This window comes from Lithobates pipiens, unplaced genomic scaffold (assembly GCF_037356315.1).
Source record: "Lithobates pipiens isolate NorthernLeopardFrog02 unplaced genomic scaffold, aLitPip1_a1.2 Scaffold_19, whole genome shotgun sequence".
Lineage (NCBI taxonomy): Eukaryota > Metazoa > Chordata > Amphibia > Anura > Ranidae > Lithobates > Lithobates pipiens.
In genome coordinates, this window is record NW_027507764.1 from 288,774,304 (window position 1) to 288,785,350 (window position 11,047).

Below are 11,047 nucleotides of genomic sequence, written 5' to 3' on the forward strand. Positions count from 1 at the left end.
CCCTTTAACATCAATGACAGCTTGAAGTCTTTTGTGGTATTTGTGGATGAGGCTCTTTATCTTCTCAGATGGTAAAGCTGCCCATTCTTGGCAAAAAGCCTCCAGTTCCTGTAAATTCTTGGGCTGTCTTGCATGAACTGCACATTTGAGATCTCCCCAGAGTGAATGCCAACATATACTGAAGCAAAGCATGATCCCCCCCTCCCTTTGGGGACTGGACTGCAGGGCAGTATTCCAACATGTGTATAAAAAGTGGGGTGCTTGTGCGCTACTCAAAGTGTATAACGATTAAAATATGTGAGCGAGTGTAAATCAATATGTATAAAGCTGCTGAACTTCTGAAGTGTCACCAACACCAAATGATAAATTAACAATTAAGTGAAGCAACGCTATATAGAAATACTCAAAAATGACCAATATAAGCAACAAAATATAAAAGTGCTAATAATAATGTATTATGACTAATAAAAAAAATAAAAAAAAAAAGGGAAGGAGACACAGCTTACCACAAGTGATTACCTTGATGCTTGACTAGACCCATTGGCTTCTATTTTGGAGGCGAGCAGGTAGAAGCACACTGGGTGTGGCTTATTATAAGGAATCTGCAAGCCACTGTCACATTCAATCCAATTTTTGCACAGACACTTTTCTTCTATGCCCCCTCCTTTTTGTACTAAATTTGCACAGTTGAAGAGACTATGATTTATGAAATTTCTTGCAGTTTTTGAACTACCATTTACTGCATGCACAGTTGCACTTTGACTTTTTATTAGTCAGAACACATTATTAGCACTGTATATTATGTTTATTTAGCACTTTTATATTTTGCTGCTTATATTGGTAATTTTTTAGTTTTTCTATATAGCGATGTTTCAGTTAACTGTTAAAGTAATCCAACATAATGGCCCCAAAACACACCTTCAATTGACCACTGCCTTGCTAAAGAAGCCAAGAGTAAAAGTGATGGACTGGCCAAGCATGTCTTCAGACCTAAACCCTATTGAGCATGTGTGGGGAATCCTCAAATGGAAGGCGAGGAGCGCAAGGTCTCTAATATCCACCAGCTCTGTGATGTCATCATGGAGGAGTGGAAGAGGACTCCAGTGGCAACCTGTGAAGCTCTGGTGAACTCCATGCCCAAGAGAGTTAAGGCAGTGCTGGAAAATAATGGTAGCCAAACAAAATATTGACACTTTAGGTCCAATTTTCACTTAGGGGTGTACTCAAATTTTGTTGCCAACGGTTTAGACCAGGGTTTCTCAACTCCAGTCCTCAAGGTGCCCCAAAAGGTCATGTTTTCAGGATTTCCCTCAGATGAAAGGGCTGTGGTAATTACTAAGGCCGTGAAACTGATCAAATCACCTGTGCAAAATAATTGAAAGCCTGAAAATATGACCTGTTGGGGCGCCTTGAGGACTGAAGTTGAGAAACACTGGTTTAGACATTAATGGTTGTGTGTGTCGAGTTATTTTTAAGGGGACAGCAAATGTACCATTTTATACAAGCTGTACACTCACTACTTTACATTGTAGGAAAGTGTAATTTCTTAAGTGTTGTAACATGAAAATATATAAAATATTTACAAAAATGTGAGGGGTGTACTACACTTTCTCTCTATATCTATCATGGCAGTTGCCACAAAGCAGTCCAGCACTGGCAATTTCCATCATAGCCCAACTACATGCGTGTCTTGCTTTTTGATAGACTCCCTTCAATCACAATATATGGTAAACGGCAAACATCTTATTCAGGTAATGTGTTTTGACAAAATAAATAAAACAGAAGAGAAGGCGACGCAAGACGTATGAATGAATTTAAATTTAATCTACAATACAACATCTGGAAATGTGGAAGGAAAATTGCATGTAACATTTAAGACATGCACACAGGCCCTTGGACAACGAAAAAAAAAAAAAAAAAAAAAAAAGATAAAAAAAGACAAAAAAACAGCAGCGTAAACAATTGCAATTTTACAAAGCCAAAAATGTTATATGTAGATCGAAAGATGAAACATTACACACATTTCAAAACTTGGTAACACTTGCACACTGGATCAAAAGCAAAGCTTGTGCCCAGAACATGTAGAAGCTAAAGCAACTTCTGCTCCAGCTTTCTCTGTGACAATTTTCATGAATCATTCTTTGCGCACCCGTACACAAAAAAACGCAAAACCATCTTTCTGTAACCTTCATAAAAATATTTGAATTTAAATCATAACACAATGAGAAGTGTTTACTTTAATTTTACATCAGAAACAGGGGAGTAACAAAAAAGCACAATAAAAATAAACACATTTAGACAATATTTGAGCAGCCTTACAGGTAAAGACTTCCACAAATTTCGAAAACCTTCCTTGAAAGCTTTGCCTAAATCTGTAGAACACACATTTTTGTACTCTTTCAGAAAACACTGTACAAATTTCAAAAAGGCCACATTAGTTTTTGGTGAAGGGCAATTAGTGAAGTTAACATGCAAAGATATTGTTCCTTCCACTTGGATAAATTGCCTAGTGATGATCTCCCCTAGTTGTTCTTGTAGGTCTATTAGAAATGGAGATGACACGAAAATTCTGACAAATACAGCAGATCACCGTTAGTGCTAAGAAAGGAATATTTAATTAGCATGGAATACTTGGTTTTTATTTCATGCGTTTATGAGCTGGTTCACACTGGGAATTGCACTTGAATGAGAGTGCGTTCCTGTGTGATTTAAGTGCAGTGTTTTTGATCCCATTAAATCACACTGCATCGCGCCAAGGTAGTGCTGCCGTCTGCTGCGCCCTTATACTCATTCATCAAGAGTGGGGGTACTATAATATAGGCTTGTTAGGCCTAGTTCACACTGGCATTTAAAAAACACACTGCAACCAGATTGCATGGTACTTTGGTACCATGCAATTCAGTGCAGGTAATTGCACTGCATGTGCTATCTGACAGGGTCTCATTGATTTTAAACTGACACCCCCTGCAGACACAGCACATTTTAAACATGTTGTAGGAAACTCACATGGAACGCAGGTTTCCTGCATTGTGTTCCAGTTAAACTGACACTATACATTTTACTCCAAATTACAAGCAAGCCACGCTGACTAGCAAGACTGACAGACAGTGATCAGACACCACAAGGGCTGCTTGAGCAGCAATTTTTATTTTAACAGTGTAAAACCATATTGAATCCAAAACCAAAAATATAATATATTGCAGCTTACAAATCATTAGATGCGGTGGCTTTATTTTTTGGGGCTTTTCCCTCTGTTTTCAGCTGGTGATCTGTGCAGCAAGAGCTGGTTAACACTTTCCTTGCTGTGTGGGTGAGCTCTGTAGGGAGTTCTCTGATTGAAATTGACCCTCACGTCCCCCACTTTGGAGGTAGGGGGAATATGTATTATGTTTTTTGTGGGGGGGAGGGGATCTTTTCAGGGATTGTTCACTTGGTGTGTGTGTTGTATAGCCACATATTTGCAAAAGTGTGTATTATGTGGTTGTTACCATGTGTAATATATTAATTTAGTTTTTTCTTCTGTTATATACACCTAGAGTGAAATATATTCCTTCTTATCTAGAACAAATACTTTACGTCCTTTTTCCTGAAAAAGTCACATCAGCGAAACATGTTGAAAAATCTGGACAGTATGTTTATGTATTTGATTGCAGTAATTCCTGTTAGGTTGTGTGTACAGACTTAAGACAATAGGTGACACTGCACTCGTTATATACCCTCTTTTTAAAACAAACAATATATGTTTATTTTAAGTAATTGTAGTGTGTTAACTTTATTAACGTGTACCCTAAAAGTCCCGTATCTCCAAGTTTTCTTCTATTTCTCAATTTTGGGATGTTGGTACTGTATTAACTTTTAATGTTTGGAAATAACCCTTACACAATACCCCCTGTTAACACTTGCTCAAAATACTGACACTTAGCAATAAATATAGCTATAGCGTTAGATAAGCATTTAATGAGCATTAAAAATGCTCCCCCAAGTTCCCTGTGTGCATTTGCGACACAGTTGTCATGCATTTTTGGCACATTAAAAGGGCACCAAACACCTATTGTTAACTGTAATGTGCAAATGCACTGCAACTGTGCCACAAATGCATGTCAGTGCATTTGCGGCACATTACAGTAGACTTGAATGGAAGGAGTTAAAATGCTTCAACACCTTTCAAACTCAACATGAAGCATCAATTATGAAGCAAAACGACACCGATACTTCAGGTTTTGATAATATGCACAGTGCTGTTCACATTATCAACTGCATAGGTGTTTGAGGAATCTTAAAAACACCCCTTAAAGTGAAAATGAACCCACAACAGAAAAAATAGCCCTTTATGCATTAAAGCATGCTTGCTATACTCACTGTGGTACCTAAATGATTAATCCTGTGCATTGTGTAAAAAGTCTTTTTTCTCTTGTCTTCTCTGATCCTCCCCCTTCCGCAGTCCCTAATCCATATGTTGATAGTACATAGCCTTGGGGACACGCTGCACATTCTCAGTTTGGTGTGTATTGCTAGAGGTTTTTTTTCTTTTGAGAGTGCATATGATCGGTTTAGGGCCAATCCGCACTGTCCAGACAGAGGGTCAGGAGTCCTGCAGCCTCATAGGACAACCAGAGTAGAAAACGCCTTTTACAAGCTTTAGCCAGACACTGATAGAAGTTGTAAGACTGCTATATACTGCTGAAGAGAAAAAAAAAGGTATTTAGAAGTTTATATTTACCAAAATTTCATTTCCATGTTTGTGGGAGATCAGAGATAGTGAATGCAGGGCCCTGGGTTTAGTAACACTTTAAACCCCTGCTTTCAATGCCAGTGTGAACTAGGCCTAACAAACCTATAATATAGTGCCCCACTCTTGATGAATGAGTATAGGGGCGCAGCAGCCAGCAGCATTGTCAGTCTGAGGGAAGGGGAATGTTAGATATACTAGCAGATTTGGAGAACATAACAAACTGAAGCTAAACTCTAGCTCACACTGCAGTTATGCAAGCAGTCACAGCAAAAGTTTTTTTTCTTATGGGAAAGGTATTACATGAATAAAATTAAAGCTGATAATTGTAAGCCCCTCTGTCAATGGTAAATGGCTTGTCTCAACACAAACTGCTACATTTGCAGGAGAGCTTGTTTACTGACTTACTGGCAGGATCACCAGGTAAAAATAGAACGAAAAACCTAAAAAAAAAAAGGAAATTAATACAGCCATCATGTCTAAGAATTGGTAAGACGCAATATAATAAAGGTTTGCTTTTTGGTTTAATACCACTTTAAATACAAGGTACCATTGTAAGCACACCCCTGGCAGTGTTTTAGTCTCTCCAAACCCATGTCATTGTCACTTTACTTTTATACATTTGTGGGCAAAAATTATAAAATTGAACCATGTAAAATAGTAAAAAAAACAAACGTTTATGCTGAATCCCACTACAACAGATGTCATACATGCCACACAGTATTTTTCCTTCAAGTGCTTCCTTCATAGCAGAATATTACACAGTGGAACCTCACAAGGTTCCCTAAACACCCTCCACCGAATGTGGGGTGGAGTTATGAGTTAAATAATACACATTCTTGTAGGTTTTTTTTTCCTACATAACCCAATTAAGCAGACTACCTTAAATACTACAAGAACCGCATGGAATATACAATTCAAGGTATTGTCAATTATTCTCAATTAAACAGCCAGCCAAATAGATCTGCATTTCTTTGTACACATTATATCTAGGAAAAAAATAGATATACAGAACTTTAGAAATAGGAATGTTTACATTCAAAATCATAACTTGATCAGGTTCCTCAAAGCCTAAAATGTTACCAGACATAAAAGCGATACTGTCATCTGTCCATTTAGAACAGTACCACAGTCTGCAGATAGACCACCCACCACCCCAGCAATGTATACTCACAGATCTACGCTTCATCAGCAGGGATCCACTCTGAGTACGCTTCAGTGTAGTAGCTAACCGAGATGGATTTTGCTCCCCGGGTCCTCCAATTTGAGGTTCAGTCATGGCAACTCGGGCCTGAGCACTGTCACAGAGGGTTACATGTGCTCACACACCTGGAAGCCCTGCTCTATCAGAGCAATGAAGTGGGAAGGTAGAAAGGGAGTTGTGAATAAAACTTGCTAGGGTATGAGGATTATCAGCAGACATGGTCTTCAATGTGCAGATCACAGGAGACATTTATTCCTTTGGAAAAAACTTTTGTTCAAGCAAAAACAACTGTTAAAATAAGTTTATTAATAAAATAAATAAGGCATAAGTAACCTGGCCCATTGGGGTAACACAATATCTGCAAAATGTAACATATGCAAGATTTTTTCTAAGTGTAAATAATAGTTAAGTGCACACTAGGCAATGGTATGTAAACCTAAATCAATCAGCAACATCTAAACTTGGTCTTTGGCATGTACATGGCCATATATTCTAAAGCTCCTCCTCAAAAATCATCATTTTTACTTTACCAGTAGAGGAAAAACTGGAGGAAAACTTGAAGCTTGACAACAGTAAAGATTGTGCAACCTTATCTCAAATCAACATAAAAAGATTGACAGCAATAAATTGACCTAGATTTGATATGCAATCATTTATTTTCCTCATTTAAAGTAGTTGTAAATCCGTTCATGAAATTTGAACTAAACACATATCTGTAGTGTTTGCTTATGTTGCTCTAAGTGTCGTTTCTCTCTGGTGCTCAGTGTTCCTTTGTTATCAGCATAGGTCACGCCTGAAAAGTTCTCCCACACATGAGAGAACATTAGCTAAAAATTTGTGCAAGAGAGGGAGATAAGCAGGGAGCTGGTCTATTCAGAATACACCTTTGCATGTTGCTTCGTTCCTCTGCCTATGTGGGGGGGGGGGGGGGGTACCTTTCCTCCAATCAGCTCTAACACAGTGTAAGTCCAGTCTCCCCACCCAACCCCATTTACTGCTGAATAATGAAGAAAGTTTAACACAATCTGCACTTTTCAAAGGGTGTAGAGAGAGTAAGACCACAGATATGCAGGTAAAACTTATAGGAGGATTTTCATTTTCATCTCTGTGTATCATCTGAGGCTGTTCACTTCATTGGGTATATGCGAGGGTTTACAACCACTTTAACATACATGGTTTGTGGCATATTAGGCTGACTTAATAGCATAACCTTCTTGTTTTGAACCATATTGTAACTATGTGGTCTCCCGTTAGAATGTAAAGCACTGCACAAACTGCTGGTGTTATATAAATATAACAGATTGAACTTATTTAAAATTTACAGCAGGTATTTATAGTGCCGACAATTTACCCAGTGCTTTAAATATTGTACATTCACATCAGTCCCTGCCCTCAAGGAGCTTACAATCTAGGGTCCCTATCTCACATTGACACATACGTTGGTCAATTTGGACAGGAGCCATATGCTGCTAGTACAGCCATAGCAATAGTCCACCTTTTAAAAAAAAAAAAAAAAGAATAAATGCCAATCTTATTAAAAACCTTGTGCGTTTATAAAATTCAAGCCTACAGAGCACTGCAAAAATGATCAGGGGATCTTACGTTCAATGCACAGGCTCCCGCATGGTTTGCCTCCAGCCCCAAGTTTTTACAGAGATAACGACTGTAGTTTACATGGGTTAGAGGAAGCAAACATTGGACTACATGTGCAATGATGTCCCTGAACTTGAACCGGCATAATCTGTGAGTCCCCCTGCTGCAGTGGTCAGATAGGACTTGTAGTCTTTCCATTCACAGGATCTCTGTGAACGAATGATATGATTGTGTGGAAAGCCACACTAAATTGTAAATGCAACAGGATGCTACAGGGAGAAGCACTCTGAAAATCAGGTGAGGGTTCAGAGGTTTGAGGGTGGGGTAATACGACCCGAATTATGGGTGTAAAATTAAATATGGTCAAAAAGGTGGAAAATGTCTTTAGAGCCCATATACACCAGATGTGGTGGGGCTGCTCCGGTAGCCATTTTCAACGCAGTTCTAACGCACAGACAAGGCAAAATGAATGCAGTTTTTTCATTGCAGTGGCAATGCAAATCATCATTGCTACACACCTGCATGGTGAACAGAACACTATTGAATTGTCCCGTGTGACAATTCAATACATTTTTGTTAAAAAAAAAAAAAACACCACACAAAAACAATATGATACACCAGGATCAGCCCATCGGCACACACAGGGCACACCAGTGGCTGTGTGTGCAGCATAGCTCGCTGGTGTGAACAGGCCCTTAGAGAAGGCAATTTGCAACATCTGATGAGTGGTTTCACAGTTCTGCATTAAAGCCATATTAAATCCAAAAAATTTAATATATCGCAGCTTACTAATTAGATGTGGTATCTGCATTCATTTTCTTTTTTTAGACAGTTTTTACCTGGTAATCTGGCCAGTAACACACCTTCTGTATTAGAATTATCCCACTCCGAATGAAGGAACAAAGGGGCACCTTTGGAAAGCAGCATTCTTAATCTAGGGGGGTGGGAGTGGAGTGTTAGTGTATATAAATCTGCTATTGCGTCTAATTGAAGCTGAACTCCAGCTAACCACTTTAGAGGCAGCTACAGCAACAGTTTTTTTTCCTTTTTGAGATACATTTTTACTTAAATAAAAGCTGACTGTTGTAAGCACCACTGTTCATAGTAAATGGTTTCTCTTAACCATGTAACTGCCATATCTGCAGGACAGCTTGTTCTGTTGAAAAACAGACTTACTGGCCTAATCATCAGCTAAAAATAAAGGAAAGGAAGACTAAAAAAGGAAAAAACGAATCCAGCCACCACATCTAGGAGCTGGTAAGCTGCAAAATAATAAAGGTTTGCTTTTTGTTTAATACCGCTTTGAAACTATTCCACCACACTAACTTGACTCAATGGTGTACAAATAAGTGTGGCATCATTTAAGTGTTCTTAATGGCACAGATTATTATTATATTAATATGATATAGATATATATATATATATATATATATATATATAGATATAGATATAGATATAGATATATATATATATTTTTTTTAATGGGTGCACCATTCATCGAGAGAAGATTACAAAGTTATGCCACAAATAACAATCTTAACACAGGCCTACTGATACACATGCTATCTGCTGTAATCATGTGCCTCCCACTAAAATCTTCATTCAGTCACTGCAGGAAGGAATCTAGTAATGGAGCTCACTTTCCATCTAACCCCACAAGATTTCACCTTTGGAGCACAATTAGGATGCACATAGCTAGTGTATGCGCAATCTGATATCCACGAACAATGAATTTTAAACTTTGTTCAGACTTGCACTTAAGAACAGAAAAGAGTTCATTATGAGTATGTCAGACATTACATCATGACTTGATGATTGTATGCATTAATTCATGCATAATACTCAAAACTTTTTTCTTAACATTCAACTCTGTGTTGTGACAAAATTTGGAGCTACAAAACAGGGTAGTGAAAGAAAATGTTATAAATAGAATGCTTTACCTTATTTGCATAATTAGCCTACATAGGCTTTCAAAATATCCCCTGTACCCTTAAAATGATCATATTTTACCTAATGGCATGGGTTTTCAGTTGCCAATCATCTACAGTTAACTAGAAATTGTTCAAAGAAGCACAATTACATCGCTGCTGTAGTTCTCGTATGCAAACCATCAAAGTTTTAACATTCTGGTTTTGGCATAGTAAAAATGTGCACAAAATTGTAGTTACACTTTAAAGCCCAATTCCACCTCTACTGCTGCCCCATACATCAACAAAATTCATAGCATACATGCCTTAAATCCAGCTGTCTTTTGAGCAGTTATACGACGATGCTGTGCTGCTTCATGTCCAACAGCAGCTGTGGGTGGGCTTTACTCATGCACGAAAAGAGCTCACTTAAAGTGGATGTAAACCCCAATTTTTTTGTTTGATGTCATAATGTAGAGTATAAGATTTTCTATCATTTGAGCCCAGTCTTGCCGCAAAGAGTTAATCCAGCTCTGAGCAATCCTCCTTTATTGTTCAGTGAGATAAATCTTGACAAACAGAAAAACTTTGTCAAATCCTCCCTCTTGCTGTGACAGGCGATTTACATATCTGGTGCACTAGCCTAAGAGACATGCATTCGTATTCCCTCAACTCCTTTCTTCTGCTGCTCTGCAAGGACTGGCTGTTCCACACCTCATTATTTGGCATGCTGAAGTCATGTGGGGACTTTTCTGGGTTTTGGCTGGATGTTAGAGATCATAGCAGAAGTTCAGTGTAAGAAATACACAAGAGAAAATGCATGTCAATAAGGGGAGTGTAGAGGTGGGCGGGGAGTCTACTGACATCACAACTCCACCCACTGAGCTCCAGACAACAGCCCCACCCACAGAATCTACAGTTTTTTGGGTCTCATAGACAGAGGGGAGACATTTGACAGAGAAGTATACATGTAGGAGGCATGTACATGCTTCTAGATAACCAATATTGCAGTAGTTTATAAAGGATGAGAGTGGGTTTACATCCACTTTAATGTGTGACTTTCTTTGCAGCCCCTAAGGTGTATGACCATCTAGACTTACAAGAAGTGGGTTGGATGATGAACGTTATTCAACCCAGAAAAGGACCAGTGCTTGATGGCTGGAACGGGCAGAGCTTTTAAATTTTTGTTGTAAGGGTGGAACAAATCCTTAAGTCTTTCACTGGAAATTATTATAATCAATGGACTCCCCCTAACGGTGTTGCAGTTGTGAACGACACTAATATATATATCCGAAACAGACACACAGAAGTGCTAAACATGGAGAGAAATAACACAAATATATAACACATTAACAAAAAGCTTCAAAAACTAGGATTTGCCAATGGTAGATATGAACATACATAAACATTTTCTATTTAGACTGCATCTATTAAATATGTAAAAAAAAAAAAATAATAATAATAATAATATGAGTTTGGCACAAACTGTTTGCTAATGACTTTTGCAGTCTTACTGCATCTTCTCTGAAGTCACTAAGCGTAGCTTTTTTTATTATAAAAATAGATATGCTTACTGCATAAAAAAAAAAAAAAAAAAAAAAGTACTTTGCTGTG

At 38.1% G+C, this 11,047-nt stretch overlaps 1 protein-coding gene across 1 annotated transcript in view; it reads right to left on the reverse strand.

Annotated features, from left to right (window-relative positions):
• Positions 1 to 1,803: 1,803 nt before the first annotated feature.
• The window catches only part of SLC39A6 (solute carrier family 39 member 6), an 82,517-nt gene continuing 73,273 nt past the window's right edge, over positions 1,804 to 11,047 (reverse strand). Inside the window, exon 9 of the mRNA XM_077491997.1 lies at positions 1,804 to 11,047. This exon is cut by the window's right edge and continues 181 nt beyond it. The gene's annotated coding sequence lies outside the window, so the exon portion shown is untranslated.